The sequence below is a fragment of the Paramisgurnus dabryanus genome, chromosome 3 (genome assembly GCF_030506205.2).
Source record: "Paramisgurnus dabryanus chromosome 3, PD_genome_1.1, whole genome shotgun sequence".
NCBI lineage: Eukaryota > Metazoa > Chordata > Actinopteri > Cypriniformes > Cobitidae > Paramisgurnus > Paramisgurnus dabryanus.
Window position 1 is genome coordinate 42,988,561 of NC_133339.1, and position 15,062 is coordinate 43,003,622.

Genomic DNA, 15,062 nt, shown 5'->3' on the forward strand with positions numbered 1-15,062 from the left:
GGATTACTGACACTGAGCAGTTGCTACATCACGTGGCAACACGAAAATATTTCTAGTTTTACAAATACACATTTTAGCATTATCCCTAAACTGTGTGTGGATTTTCCTTAAAACCCATCAAGTTGACTCATGATACCATTTATCATAACCGCACATCGCAATATTAGCATAAATAACCGCAATGGGAAAAATTACCCAAATCGTGCAGCCCTACAGTGAAAACAAAGTTAAAGTACAATTAATTTTTTTCCACCTAGTAATGGTACCTTGAGTCGAGAAGGGCATATGGGCAGTTGCTCGGGCAACCCCCCTGTGCACGTCCCTGCAAGTCACAAGTGTTTTGTTTTAGACATATATTGCAGGTAATGGTTCAATTAAACAAACTATTATTAATAAACCTACCCTATCTTGCCAAGGCATAAACGTTTTAGTTAATTAGGAGATTATCTATAATTTTGCAAATGGTTTTTAGTGTATTTCATTGCTAAAAACAACGTTATTTTGTGTATTTGGTATAAGTTAAATGTGTTCGCGTGATTAATGGTTAAAAAACATTATTTTCCACATACCGACCGTACACTTTTGTAGTTCCAGGTACGTTATCCCTCTCTTCATGAAACGGAAAAAAAATCATCGATTTGAAAAGCGCTGTGTTCCTGATTGGCCAGCTAATCTGCACGATATAATTGGCCTGATTACTGGGACGTCGCACCCGTGGAGGACTTTTACCGGTGTGATGGTTCGATTTTCCCGCAGTTTTTACACAAGACGCTCCTCCGTTTGCCGCTCTCTGTCTGCGGTTGCCTCTTCTACCCCTCCCCTTTCAAACATGACACGGCTTAGGAAAAAAAAACATGACACGGCTTTGAGTGTGACGATGATGATGATTGGCTGTTCTGACTTAAGTCCCGCCTCTCTTGGTGGGTAGATTGATCGGTCAGCTCGTGCTGAGAAGGCGGGAACTTATGGTTATTAACATCTCTCTTTTCAAGGTACTTTGAATAACTGTTTATGCGTTCGAGGTTTTTAAATAAGCTTGATATGAGTTTGGAAAAATGTTCTGTTTATGTTTTGTTGACATGTCGAATGTTTCCGGTATTATGTTGAGTTTTTAGACCAATGCTAATTGCTAATTTGGATATTGTCAGAGTATAGAACTCTTTGATATTGTTCAGCTTCAGCGGCTAGCTAAATTCGGTTATGTATGTGGAAAGTGACTGTGATGAAGAATGCAGGGACTTTATAATATTCAACAGCAAGTAAATGGAAGATGTGTTGTTAGGAACAGAAAAGAAGATGCAGTTATTTCACGCATCCGAATGGGACATGCGGTACGTGACAATCTCCGCTGTCGTGGCTGTCAGTTTGGTTCCTCTCGACAAAACTTCGGATTACCTCAGGCGACGTGCGGAGTAAAAACATTCTTGAAATTGTAATATACATTTAGTTTAATTGCTAAACTACAAGTGAACGAAATTTCAATGAATTTGAACGACATTCCATTGCCAGTATTTTGTTATTCTTGAAGACATAGACTTGGTCTTTGTGTCATTGTAAAGTTTTTTTTTTCTAGCTCTTTCTATCTGAACAACTAGTTTTAGCATTTAACCATGTTTAAAATTTTTGTGACATACCTAGACATACTAAAACGGTAAATTACATTATTTACACCACCAGAAAGGCTTTGTGTGGGTGTTTTTATTATAAGTATAAGCAAAATTTAGCAGTCTTATGCTGCGTTCCAGGCACCCTGTAACCCGTAAATCACAACTTCAAAATGACGACTCACGACTCTGAACTGGGAGTACCCCAGCTAACAATTTTTGGTTCCCAGAACGTTCCCGGAACGTTAGGTTTTGGTTCCGGGAACGTTCCCAGAACGTTAGTTTTTGGTTCCCAGAACGTTATTTTTGAAACGTTCCCTGTTGGTTCCCCAGGAAAGTTTTCTTTACGGAAATAGAACGTTATTTTTAGGTTCTCAGAACGTTCCCCTAACTTTGTCAGAACGTTCCGGGAACATTCGGGTAACATCAACCTAACCTGCTCAGAACGTTTGCAGAACCTTGCCAGAACGTTCCCGGAACGTTCTCAAAACCTCTAGTTATTCCCTATATTTAGGCACCATTAATAATAAAAATTCACAATTAAATCATTAAAAAAAAACACGATTTCACTATATAAACTAAGTTTATTTATATATAATCTATTTAAATGAACAAATAATCACACAATCCATGTTGATCCATGGATTCTTTATTAGTAGACATAAAATCAAAATCATTAATCACAGGAACATTTATAGAATTTATAGACTTAGATAATAATATAATAGGGTAGATAATTTGCTTATATAACACATAAAATTGGCAATAAACATGTAGAACATTCAACATACAAAAAAACATTTTAATATATTAAAAATGAAAACATTTAAACAATGAACTTCAGAACTCCACAGCAATCTCTGCCATCTGCAAAAGTAACAAACAATAAAGGCAACGTAAGTTAGTGTAACATTAGGTTAAACATTTAGATGAACAATTCAATGACAAAAGTATTATCATTAAGTTGCACGACCCCGTCAAATGGTCTGATAAAAATGCATATACAGATTTGAAACGCGTTTTGTGTAGGCCTACTTCTTCGTAAAAAGTTTTAAATATATTTAGTGCGCTGCAGTTTGGTTATCAGAAGAATATTTCATTTTAAATAATTATATTGGTATACTGATAAACAAGAGACATACAAACAAGAAAAAGTTCAGCGCCAGGATATTAGTAATTTTGATAATGATTCTTTACGACATTTTATTTTAAACTATAAAGGCTATATATATATATATATACGAACAAGCAGAGTTATTAAACCAATATGATAGTGTATACAAGTAAAAAAGTTTCACACCATAATTTTCAAAAGTATGCTATCTTTTACGCATGGTTTCTTTAAAAGTAGGCTATTTTCTCTACAACAACTGATTTAATCAGCAAAATGATTCTCTTTTACCTTAGTATTTTTAGAACAAATCTATTCAAAAGGTTTTTTTTTGTTACTTCGACAGCTACAAGTTGGTAAAAGTTTAGTACTGCAATAGTACAGTTTTTATACAGATTGAAACGAGTTTTTATTTTAAGATGTCGCTGTGGGATTGAGTATGGTGGTTGCAATTTACATTTATATTTTACTGGTAAACGGCTTAATTCATTCTTGCAAGCGCTTCAGACGATGTCGCGTTTATAAATCAGGATTTTAGCAGCCGTTAAAGGAACAACTGGTTAAATTGAACACAAGGTGTTTCTGGGTCGTGTTTTGTCACTACTTTATAGTATACTCGTTTCATGTCTGACAACCGAACAGATAATATGTAAAAAATAGCATGCAGTTGTTTTACAGTTTTTCTCGATTGCGGAAACACTATAAACAGGCTTTTGAACTAAAATTTCAAAACCATAACGCCATTTTTCAAGAAGCACAATCATTCAAAATCAATTTGCTGAACAATAAACACTACTCCCCTGATTTAACACATGAGTTTTAAATCAGTGAAGTTTTACTTCAAAACTCTACACACAAATCCCTACATCTCTCGGGGCTTACACCATGTGGTCATATGGAAAGCACTAGCATTCAATACTGTTCACTCAAGTCAGCACAGCTAAGGCTCAATTAGCAAAGGAGGAGGAGGAGGAGGGAAAGAAGGAGGAGGAAGAGGACTTGTTGAAGGAGGAGGAAGAGGAGGAGGACATGGTGAAAGGTGACAAGCAGTCTCAGATTCAAGCCACTCTAGCTGACCATGTCCTTGTCCATGGTATGATTATGAGGGAGGCTGAGCCACGAGTAAAGCCTAATTTGAGTCGCTTCACTGTTGCCTCCATGGTTTTGAGTGTAGAGTTTAATTTTGACCTGAAAATATAATACTTGGAGTATTGTGTGAGATGTTATGCAATTGTGTTTACTGTTTAGAGAATATGAGGCATAATTTCAGTAAATGTGTTTAAGCAACTGAGAAAAACTGTAATATGCAATATAATGTGACAGATAAAAGAGAAGAAATTAAACATATTTCAGGTGCCAACACTCGATCAAACGCAAACACATCACATATATGCTAATTAGCGTGTGACGTAATCGCCACATGCTCTAAAAAAGTCTCTCTAAATCCTGTGGGAAACACTGAATATGATTACCATTTTAAATTTCTGTGTGGGGCAAATTTCAGGGCTAATGCAATTAAGTCTTCCACGTCAAGGGCCTTTAATGCCTTGTAGTTTTTCTGTGTTGATTCTGTAAACAAAATAAAATAATCACAGTCAATAATTTCTATAATGTGTAGATTGTAAATACAATTCGATGAAAGAATTAAATTAATTTTTCAGCTGATTATAAAAAAACACAATCTCATGGCAATTAGTACTATGTATGTTACGAGGTGGCTCATTGTACTGATTTAATTCATTCTTATTTTAATAATAGTCATAGGTATTTGTATGATTTACTGTACAAATTCATAAGAATTGGCCTTGTAAAATATGTGCCATTTAAACCAGGGATGGCGAACATTGGTCCTGGAGAGGGCAGTCCTGCAGATTTTAGCTCCAACCCTGATAAAAGCTTACCTGCCCGTAGCTTTCTAGTAACTCTTTAGACCTTGATTTTAGCCTGTTCAGGTGTGTTTGATTAGAGCTGGAGCTAAACTCTGCAGGACTGCAGACCTCCAGGACCAACATTTGCCACCCCTGAATTAAACATACAAGTTCATCATGTCATGTCATAATCATACTCCTGTATAATCACAATTGTGATGTATGGTTGTAACTGTTGTTATGATTACTACATGCATAATTATGCAAGTTGATATTCTGATCATTTATATGTTTTTCTTATTTTATAAGCACATCAGTACCAGTTACAAATCACATCAGTCCTAACTAGGCCTGTCACGATAACAAATATTGCTAGACGATAAATTGCCTCGGAATTTATCGCGATAGACGATAACATTGATGCTCCGGGACCATTATAATAATGCAGATACACCTTTTCAAAGATCTATAAACTTTTATTTCTAAACAATAAGTAATACTGGAACTGGAAGACATTTTAAATATCCACACGAAATGAACAAAATAACAGGATGATTGCGTTTTAGGTGCATATGCATGTTTGTCGTGTTGCCACTTTTAAGTGCTACGTTATTACCACAAATGCGACATAACGGCTGGGTCAGGTTTAGTGGTTCGTTCAGGTTTAGTGGTTCACCTCGGTCATTAGGTTTAAATCCAAAGTACTCCCACACTGCAGCTGTAGCGTTTGGTTTTGAAACTTGGCTGTTTAAACTTGGTATTAAGATGTGTTTTTGATCAGATCACAAGTGGACGAGAGAGACATATCACGTTTACACCTGGTATTTAAATCCGTCTCTTTTGTCCACTTTCGACCGCTTCTGTCCTGAATACTGTGAGGGGGTGGTCTGTCGAGACGGTGGTCGAGTCTTTCCGCTGTCATTTAAACGCCAGCGGGAGTAATTATGAGTTTATATGGACGCAAACTAATATTATGTCCACTGCTTGTTTAGGAAGTAAACATGCTGCACAGTATTTTCTACATGTATATGTTAGAGCTTTCTCTGAATTTTCAGCGCAATTGATGAAATAAGATCGCGCAACTTTCACACGCTTGCAAAATGAAACGGCGGAGATCACCCGCTTTAGTTTATCAATGAAAGGTTAAAAATAGCACTGTTCACCTTGTGTCAGAAAAGTCAGAAAAGACGTAAAACATTGTGATCCGACTGATGAAAACGCATGTTAATGACAAGTGTAAACAGCCTCTAGTAAATCCATCTTTTTCTTCAACTCTCGTCTCAACTAGTGTTTTCTCCTGCTACACTCCTTAAGCCGAAAGTATACTAGGGACGTCCGCGTATGCGCGCCGTCCGCATGACGTCATTTTCGTCATCAGGAGGGTCCGCGGCCGGCCGCGCGGAGCGTCCGCGTGCAGCCCAAAATTTGAGACCGCGCGGACAGTGCGCGTACAGTCCGCGTACGACAGCGCATGCGCTTGAATATATTTAGACAGGGCACTCCACTATAAACAATTATACAAAGGAAATAGACAGCATTTACACACACACTATCATTTTTCTTCTTTAACTTTTACTTCTTCCAAGAACAGAAAGCTGTGGAGCATGTTTGTTTGATTCCTTTTCTTTGTTGTCTTGTTGTTTTTCCTAAACTGTGTTTGCAATGGTGGATCAGTTACTTTTCTTCACCTATCCAAATGTTTTAATGTACTGTAAATGTCGCCAAATCAGTGCTGCCCTGACAGCCTGTTAGACGAATAATTTGAATAAGAAATCATTTGTATTGCGTATAGTGTCGAACGCGGCCATCCGCGTGTAGCCGCGGGGACTATACTCGGAAAGCTGCGCGGACGCGTGCGCGCGCGAGCCGGACGCGGAAAAAAAGTATACCCGGCCCTTTACGCGGCGCTCATCCTCCTCAGTACGCCTACTGTGATAGGCTAAGCCAGGAGTCCCCCCTCCCCACACAGATCATGCGACTGACAAATGACTGACGAGGGTTCACTCCTTGTCACTCGTTGCACGGAGCGGTCATCCAGTCTCTTTGGTAGAGAGAGAGAGAGACAAGGAAAACAAACAAGCATGCAAATGTGAATTATTGCGGCCGAAAAAAATGATCGAGCTCATTTTATTTACCGTGCGATTAATCGATTTATCGTTTATCGCGACAGGCCTAGTCCTAACTAGGGATGCTCCGATCAGGGTTTTTGCAGGCCGATACCGATCACCGATTTGTTGTCTTCGTGATCGGCCGATACCAATGCCGATACCGATTTTTCAAGCTGATGTGCAAGCTTTTTGATGACTGTTACTGGTAACATTTTTTCTAGATAAAGTAATAACACAGATGTTGCCTTTGTTATATTACTTGCAGTAATTAGGTTTATTATTGTTTTAATAGAGAATCAAAAAATTAGCACAACAAATATTTCTTCTGCAAAGAGAAATTGAATATGCCTTTAAAAAGTCTTATGTCAGTTAAAAGTGATAAAAATAAAACACTTCAAAGTCTAAACTGTATGAATTAAACATACACGCATTCGTATGAAGTATAACAGTTCTTTAGTGAAGAGCAGAAAGTGATTTTATTGAGAGATGAATTAGGATACTGTAGCTTTAAGACGTGAGAGAGATCACTCTGTTCACGTGCACTGATGACTGAGGCTTCTGTGTGTGCATGCGCCGGATGTACATGGACAAGAGCAGCTGTGAGGAAAATGAAAGTTTAAACGCTCAAACTTTAAAACGCATGCAAATAATAAACTTTTGGCATGAGGATGCAATTATCCGCGATAGATGTGTGTTGTATACGCTGTTTGATGGGAATGTGAAGACGCGTCGCGCTGTTGATCAGATCGCGTCCTTATAGAAAATACGCTTATCTCTGCAAGCGCAAAGAGAGAAATGCAAATCTTCATGTCACACACGAGCGATGGGTTATAAAAATGCTCGCATTGCGTAAAAATGGTCTCTAACTGCAGCCGCATTCAGGAGCCCTATGTTGACAAAGGTAAACAGAAAGATCGGTTTATGAGATCGACAAATTTAGCGAGGACCGATCGAGTCATTTAATGACGTTATCGGCCGATACCAAGCGGCCGATCGATCGGAGCATCCCTAGTCCTAACGTAATGTATTTTCTTCTTGGCCACTTTTCTTCTTGAGCATGCCTTAATTTACCCATTTCTAGTAGGCATACTGCATTAGTAAATAATAAATAAACCTATACTGGGTTGTTTCAATGCAGTGCTTTATTTAAAAGGTAACCCATGTGTTCTGTCCAATATTTACCCAGCATTGGGTTAAAAATAACCCAGCAGAATTTAGAGTGTGATATTCTGGTCCAATCTTATTCTGTCTCTTTTAATTGGATATTGCTGAGAATAAACGGACAGAAATGAGTTTAAACAATGAGACGAAAAAGAAAGCTTGCCTATTATTAAAGGGCAGATTCTAAGCATTTGGAAGGCTTTCTTACCCTTCCTCCATTTCATGCTGTAGGCAATCGGGACTTCAGTGGACTTCACCTGGGTTGGCTCCCCCAAGGGACCGTATGTAGTTAATCTAAAACAACAACAACATGTATTTTCTAATAAGTAGAAAATAATTATGAACACATACTGACTATATACTTTGTTGCATTTATGCATTTGGCAGAATTGTTTACTGTAGTAATTAATTATAGTCCTACTGTGTGAGCAATTTAAAATTAACAATTCTAACATACAGCAATTGTTTGCATTCTTCTAAAATCACAGTATCTTATTAAAATGGTTGTGTTAAAACAAACCCAATCAGTGTTTATATATTACATTAAAAAACACTAAATGCGTTGTCCAAAACTAGACACAACTCTGTGTGTTTACAACAACGTTGTATTAAAAGTAACACAAATGTGTTGTTCAAATAAAAACACAGCTGTGTCTAGTTTGGGACAAGGCAGTGAGTTTAAATGTGTCCCAAAAATAACAATGATTGGGTTTGTTTTAACACAACCGTTTTTAAAGTCTAGAACATATTAAGCAGTCAGTAAATCATTATTTTATGCATATAAATCATTATTAACTTGTGAAATATAATATAAATGTCCATATTGAAAGTTTAGGATTGGAACATGCCTAGCTTATGTACGTATTTACATTATACATATTCAGATCATTTGCATCAATATCTGCAATTTAGCTCAGCTGCCTCCAATTTCTCTTGATGGTTGCTGATGGGTTCTGATGAACACATTAAGATATTTTGAGGAATGTCTGTAACCAAACTGACCTGAAGCACCATTGACTTCCATAGTAGGATAAAAGAATACTATAGAAGTGAATGGTGCTTCTGATTGCTTTGGTTACAAATGAATCCAGAAGTTGCAAAGATTGCTGTGTCATACCCAAAATGACCTGAGGCTGTAACGGCTACTTCAAAAGGTGTTTAACTAAGTACTGAGTAAAGGGTCGGAATACTTAGGTCATATCAACTTTAAAACCCTCCCCCCAAAGAGATGCTGAACAGAGCAAACATTTACTGGTAAATTGCAGTTAACAGATCATGTGTGAAGTTGAACAGAACCTTTCCGGTAAATCAGTGCTCCTAATTTACCAGTAAGAGAGGTTGTAAGATTACCAGTATTTTACCGGTAAGCGCTATGTGTGAACGAAAAATATAGGATTACCGGCATTTAGAACAGACGACGTCAGACCGTGCTGACAGCTTCGGGCCAATCATAATGTTTAATACAAATGATGCGTTTACCCCCGCACTGTTTACGGACGTTTCCACACACATGCTCCTTGAAAGTCGAGCACACCTGAAGTTTACATCCATATTTCTTCACCAAAGCTGTTTAAAACAGCTTACCACCTACTTGCAGAATTCCCGACGTAGCACGCCCTCTGTGAAGCCTAAAGTGCAAACAGTACTGTTGTTTAAAATGCATTTTCGGTTTGACGTCGCCTCATGCAATGTTTTTTAGTCATCATGAGCAACTTCGCGACTGTTTACCACAGACGTGAAAACAACAAAATACAGACCGTGGATATGAACGACGTGGATTGTTTACAAATACAACACTGAGCTCGCCGCACCCCACAGGAACTTCCGCTTTCTCAACGAATTTACCGGTATTTTGATACTGATGTGTGAATGATGTCTTACTGGTAAAAAGACGGAACGTCACTGCGTGTGTGAACAGCACATTTTTGTATTTACTGGTAAATTCATTCTGGTAAATTCATGGTAATTTACCAGAACTACTGTGTGAAAGAGGCTATTGACTGGTTGCTTTAGGTGTGGGTCAAACAGCCTTTTGTGCAGTCCCTTACCAATAAAAGCTAACATGGACTCCAGACCTTCTGGACTGTCTGTGAGAGACTTCAAACTCGCCCAGACCAACACGGCATCATGTTAGCAGACATCCCGACCTGATCAAAAAATTTGATTAGGAGATGTTCTGGTCCTATTTTTAATATATCTTTTACAAACTTAACACAGGTGATCTGGCAAAGCAAAGACTTATGAAACAGCATCTTCCCAAATCTCCTCTTCAGGCTCATCTTAGCGATCATTGCATTTGATAAAGTTTGGAAAAAGAAAAACATATTTCATTAGTATAGAATCATAAATGTAATGTTTTGGTTAGAAATAGAAAAAACTGTGGCCCAAGTACAACTTTGAAAGAAATAATGTTTACATTATTTGTCATGGTACACTGTCACTTCATTACCTTTTGAGTGGTACAGATTTGGGCATCTGGAAAGACACGTGACTTCACCTCTGTGTATTTTATCACACTTCTTCAAATTGCATGGTAATCTGCCTACAATATGAAACACATAATAAAATAAAAAACAAGTCATGGCCCCTTTTCAAAAGAAAATATAAATTGTGAAATACAAAACACTGCATCTTAGTTATTACGAGTAGTAGAATTTGATCTGAATACAAAACAAATACTAAATGAATTGTAATATTGTAGGGGAGATGCTTCAAAAATAAATTGTAAATTATTGATTTCTATTACAAAATGCTAGCTTGGTGGTGCGTTACAATGGTGGGTGGTAGGTCATGGACATAGCCATCATTTAAAAAATTATGATTAAAGCCATAATACATAAAGATAGAAAATAATGCTGTTATGTACACCACCACAAAGACAAATTTTATATGTCAATATGAAGCCTCTCTAAAACTTATGTCAACATCCACTCTGAACTATGAATTCACTTCTGGCTCTGTCTATTGAAAACAAAGGGTTTGAAATATGTAAGCCTAACTTACATACTGTAGAAGGAATAGTGACATTAAGGACCACAATGGAAATAAGTTATTTTAACTTTATTGTGTTATCCTTGACAAATGTGTTATTTCACTTTTTGTCCAATAAATCAAATCAAATCAAAAAGAAATGAATTGCTGTGCTGAACAATAACCATTGTATCCTAAATTATTTTCTTATATTTTCCTAATTACAATGATAAACCAGATATGCACTTTTTGGGCGCTTATGTATTGGATGCAAATATAAACACAAAATAATACTTACTCTTCAGCCAATGGAACACATCACAACACAACACAACAAGAAAATGACCTGTAAAGAAAAGTGAACATAAATATACAATACTTATTAATCCAGAATTGATGGCTTCTGTTTAAATTCTTAACCGTTTTAACAGGCTAACTTACTGAAAACTGTGTGTCCGTACTGTAAGTTAAATAACCCTACATTTACGCGTCAAACCCTACATTTAAATAACTTGCGTTATAATTAACTAAACAATGTCAAATAAATTTGAAGAACGAGGATAACACATTTTTATAGAAGGTAAAGACAAATTTAAGATCTTTACTACATTAGCTCAGATGCGTCACGAGCTCAGTCAAACCACTGCATCAACGGTCAACATTAAAGTTCAGAATATTTGAGTCATATCGAATTAACTGTTAATAAAAACAAAACAAACATAACTGTGAACTTATTTTAATGACTTAACCAGGAATTAATAAAAACTTACCTTAGAATTTACCATAGAAATGAAAACTGTCGTCTGAGGTAAACGGTTAAAATCCACTTTGAACTCACAAGGACCGAGGCGCGCGCACGCAAATACGTGTGTTCGACTTCTTGCTGCGCTGACAGGTAAACGTCATTGTACCGCGAGAGTGTAATTTCTTGACTCGCTCTCGCGATACATTGACGTAAAGAGGCGGGATATGGGTAAAGCTGAGGTGAAACCACGCCCGCCTAGCGCGAGTCTAGTGACAGCAGTGGCTGTTCAACCGACACTCAAGCGGCCACGCCCTTAATTATGCAGAAGTTTAAGGCTTAATATAATTTAAACGGATGAGTTACAAAAACATTCACCCCCCTCACAGTTGTCATGACGGGCAAAATTAGCTATATAGGCCAAAAACACTTTTTGTACCAGGCTGTAAACATATTATTTTCTACTGTAAAGTTGGCAATTTTTAACATGGGAGTCTATGGGAATTGACTCCCTTTTGGAGCCAGTCGATGAATTGCAGTTTAAATCACTTCCGTGTTGGCTTCATTAGAGAGATCGGAAGGTTGCCCCTCGCTAATAACACATAACAAAAGACAACATGTTAAAGAACAATAAAGATGGTAAAAAAGATGTCCCACGTCCAGACTGAACTGAAAATTAGAACTTGTTTAACAATAAACATTTCTTGTATTAAAATAAACAGAAATATTGTGCTTTTAAAACATAGCTTTTTAGATCTTCACCCGGGGGAGGGTACAATTATTTCATAAACATGCATGCACATTTTGTTCTAAATGGACAGAGCTTTATAAAAAAATAAAAATAAAAAAATGGTTTTATTATAATAAAAGTGTAGTAACTGGTTTTTGATTAAACAACAACAACAAACAGCAAAAGAAAATTATCTGCTAAGATAATAACAAACAATGATAATTTGGGGGCCCATTTGGGATGTGGTGTGAGTTTGCCTTGCCCACACTGTCCCACAATATACCTCACAGTGGGCCTGCATGGGCATGTTTTGCATACAAAAGGCTGAGGGAGCTGTCTGTGGAACCATAAAGAAAGCAGATAAAAGGTTGTATGTTATTATATTATTAAGGGTATTCTTAAAATTTATATTTGAAATGGTGCTGGGCAAAGATTAATCGCGATTAATCGCATACAAAATAAAAGTGATTATTGGTATAATATATGAGTGTGTGCTGTGTCTAATTATTATGTATAAATATATACACACACATTCATATATGTATTTAAGAAACATTTACATGTTTATATATATTTATTTATATTTTTATATAATCTATAATATAAATAAAAAAAGATATATAAATAAAACAATTCTGAAATTAATATATGAATGTGTGTGTGGTTAAATATACATAATAATTAGATGCAGTACACGCACATATATTATGCAAAAAAAAAAATCACTTTTATTTTGTATGCGATTAATCAGGATTAATCTTTGCCCAGCACTAATTTGAAACGTTATATTTTAGACATTGTGATGAAAATATAATAAAAATAAAACAACCATAATAATGCTTAAAAAAATAGCCTAATCCATCTCCTAAATTCATATGGAAATCAAATGCCCCACCAGTGTTAAAATCAATCAAATAGTATACAAAAAATATTTTTAGCTTCTTAAACATTATATAATATGAGGAACCTAGAAAAATATTTACCAAAAAGGCACTTGTTTTAAAAGGGAAAAATAAAGATACAAAGATGATTTATTTGCATGTGTCTAATATATTTTTAACTTGATCAATTACTTTTGTTAAATTTTATAAAAATAAGTATTTTCATTAAATGAGTTTTTACATTTTTATCTAAAGGATTCACAAATTAAAATGTCATAAAAGAACCATTTACCATTCGCCGTACTGACATTATTTCAACCAAATTTCAACGTTGATTTTTAAGCATTGTATTAACCTTTAGCAATCGTTTACCATTCACCTTTGTTTCAACATTGTATCAATGTTGAAAAAACAACTGAGGTTATTTTAATCAAATTTCAACGTTGAAGGTTGGTCATGCCTGCTTGGTGGTCAGGCTGGCTTGTCTTAGCTGGTTTAAGCTGGCCAGGCTGGGAGACCAGCTTGACCAGCCATAATACCAGCCTGGCCAGGCTGGGAGACCAGCTTGACCAGCCTGGTCAGCCTGGGAGACCAGCTTGGCCAGCCTGGGAGACCACCTTGACCAGCCTGGGAGACCACCTTGACCAGGCTGGGAAACCAGCTTGACCAGGCTGGCCAGCTATTTCCATCTTAAACCAGCTAAAACCAGCCAACCAGCTTAGCCTGGTTTAAGCTGTTTTTTTCAGGAGGTAGGGAACGTTCCGGGAAGGTTTCCCTTAGGTTATAAAAAAAAACCTAAAAATAACCTACAGGGAACGTTCCGGGAAGGTTCTCTTTAGGTTATAAATAAAAAACCTAAAACTAACCTGCAGGGAACGTTCCGGGAAGGTTCCCCTTAGGTTATAAATAAAAACCTAAAAATAACCTGCAGGGAACGTTCCGGGAAGGTTCCCTTTAGGTTATAAATAAAAAACCTACAAATAACCTGCAGGGAACGTTCCGGGAAGGTTCCCTTTAGGTTATAAATAAAAAACCTACAAATAACCTGCAGGGAACGTTCCGGGAAGGTTCCCTTTAGGTTATAAATAAAAAACCTTAAAATAACCTGCAGGGAACGTTCCGGGAAGGTTCCCTTTAGGTTATAAAAAAAAACTAAAAATAACCTGCAGGGAACGTTCCGGGAAGGTTCTCTTTAGGTTATTATAAAAATAACCTACAGGGAACGTTCCCAGAACGTTCTTATTTGGTTCCCAAAAAAATAACCAAATGGGAACCATATGGGAACGTTAGGGGAACGTTTTGTGTTTGTTGGGACATCGATCTAATACGAGTTTACGGGTGGGAAGTCACGGGTTTAACTGCCGTTCCAGTGCACTTTCACAGGTAGAAGGTAGTGCTGCACAATTAATCGCATCGCAATCGCAATGTCAGCCTGTGCGATTATATGACAGCAAAATGGTGCAATTATATTAAATAAATAAATGTGTGGACTTGTTAACACAAACTTTCTGATAACAGTTTGATGATTTTTCTTGCTGTTTAAAAAAAAAAAACCGGACAAAAAAAGGCAGTGCACGTGTGGCATGCACGTGTGTGGCGTGCGTTGTCACTTGTGTGTGGCGTGCGTTGTCACTTGTGTGTGCGCAGCGCGGAAATACCAGAGCGAAGATGGATGCAGAGGAGATTGACAGTGATCTGGTAGCCGAAAAAAAACTCTACGTCTGTTGTATGGCGGTATTTTGGATTTAGGATTACTGACACTGAGCAGTTGCTACATCACGTGGCAATACAAAAACATTTCTAGTTTTACAAATACACATTTTAGCATTATCACTAAACTGTGTGTGGATTTTCCTTAAAACCCATCAAGTTGACTCATGATACCAT

At 36.9% G+C, this 15,062-nt stretch overlaps 1 long non-coding RNA gene across 2 annotated transcripts; it reads right to left on the reverse strand.

The window, feature by feature from the left end:
* Positions 1-2,317: 2,317 nt before the first annotated feature.
* LOC135744834 (uncharacterized) lies at positions 2,318-12,325 on the reverse strand. 2 transcript variants are annotated; one of them, XR_010530868.1, is made up of 7 exons: positions 11,593-12,325; positions 11,121-11,168; positions 10,302-10,394; positions 9,901-10,131; positions 8,061-8,146; positions 4,188-4,284; positions 2,318-2,471 (listed from the first exon to the last, which is right to left on the reverse strand). It is a non-coding gene; the product is annotated as an uncharacterized lncRNA (long non-coding RNA). The 2 variants fall into 2 exon arrangements; XR_010530867.1 differs by having other exon boundaries at positions 9,901-10,394.
* Between the last annotated feature and the right edge of the window lie 2,737 nt (positions 12,326-15,062).